Here is a 1,461-nt window from a genome sequence, read left to right on the forward strand (position 1 = left end):
TGTTCTGAATCTTGGTTGTTTCTGTGGTGATGTTTCCATTCTCATCTATGAGTTTATTTATTTGGGTGTGTTCTCTTCTTTTTCTGATAAGATTTACTAAGTGTCTGTCAATTTTGTTAATTTTTTTCAAAGAACCAACTCCTTTTTTTTGTTGATTCTTTCTATGGTTTTTTTGGATTCTAATTCATTTAATTCAGATTTAATTTTAATTATTTCTTTTTTTCTCATTAAAAAAGCAGTCAATCCCTTTATTTTTAAAATTTTTTATGTACACATAGGAACGATCTATATAATGTACATTCGATATAGAAAGCTTTATATAGTTGATAATGTATAGAACATTTCACAATTATACTAATCTCTTACATTAACATCTTGACATCCATTTTTACATTAAAATTTTTTTTCCCGTCTACTGGATTGGGGTTTATCTTGCTGCTCTTCTTCAAGGAGGCTCAGATGTCTCATTAAATTGTTGGTTTCAGATTTCTCCAATTTGTTGATGTAGGAACTCAGAGCTATAAACTTGCCCTGAGTACGCCTTTGCTGTGTTCCAGAGGAGCTGGTAGTTTGTGTGTTCATTTTTGTTGAATATCATGAACATTTGAATTTCCTTTCTAATCTCTTCCATTACCCACTGGTGATTAAATAGTGTGTTGTTCAGCCTCCATGTGGTACAGGACTTTCTTTGGTGGCTTTTGGTGTTGAGTTCTAATTTTATTCCGTTGTGGTCTGAGAGAATGCAAAGTGTAACTTCAATGTTTCTAAATTTGGACACGTTTCCTTTGTGGCCTAACATGTGGTCTATTTTGGAAAATGTTCCACGTGCTGCTGAGAAGAGCGTGTATTCTGATGTTTCAGGGTGAAATAATCGGTAGATGTCTGTTAAATTTAGTTGATCTATGCAATTGTTTAAGTCTGCGGTTTCTCTGTTGAGTTTTTGCTGAGTTGATCTACCTAGTGGGGAAAATGGTGTGTTAAAGTCCCCAACAATTAATGTCTTTGGATCTATGTGGGATTTGAGGGAAAGTAGTGTTTCTTGGATAAATTTGGGTGCTCTGTTGTTTGGCAAATAGATATTTAGAATTGTAATATCCTCCTGAAGGAGAGATCCCTTAATTAGTATGTAGCTACTTTCTTTATCTCTTCTCACTAATTTTAATTTGAAGTCTATTTTATTTGATGCTAGAAATGCAACTCCCACCTGTTTATGGGTGCCATTTGCTTGGTAGATTTTGTTCCAGCCTTTCACATAGAAAATATTTTTGTTTTTATGGGCAAGATGTGACTCCTGAAGGCAGTAGATAAAAGCATCTTGGTTTTCAATCCAACTCGACAGTCTTTGTCACTTAATTGGAGAGTTAAATCTGTTAATGTTGAGAGATAGGACTGAGAGGTATTTGGGAGTTCCTGCCATTTTATCCACCTTCTTGGGGGCTGCAGCAACTGGTTTCTTCCTAT

The sequence above is a fragment of the Dipodomys ordii genome, unplaced genomic scaffold, assembly GCF_000151885.1.
Source record: "Dipodomys ordii isolate 6190 unplaced genomic scaffold, Dord_2.0 Scaffold375, whole genome shotgun sequence".
Classification (NCBI taxonomy): Eukaryota; Metazoa; Chordata; class Mammalia; order Rodentia; family Heteromyidae; genus Dipodomys; species Dipodomys ordii.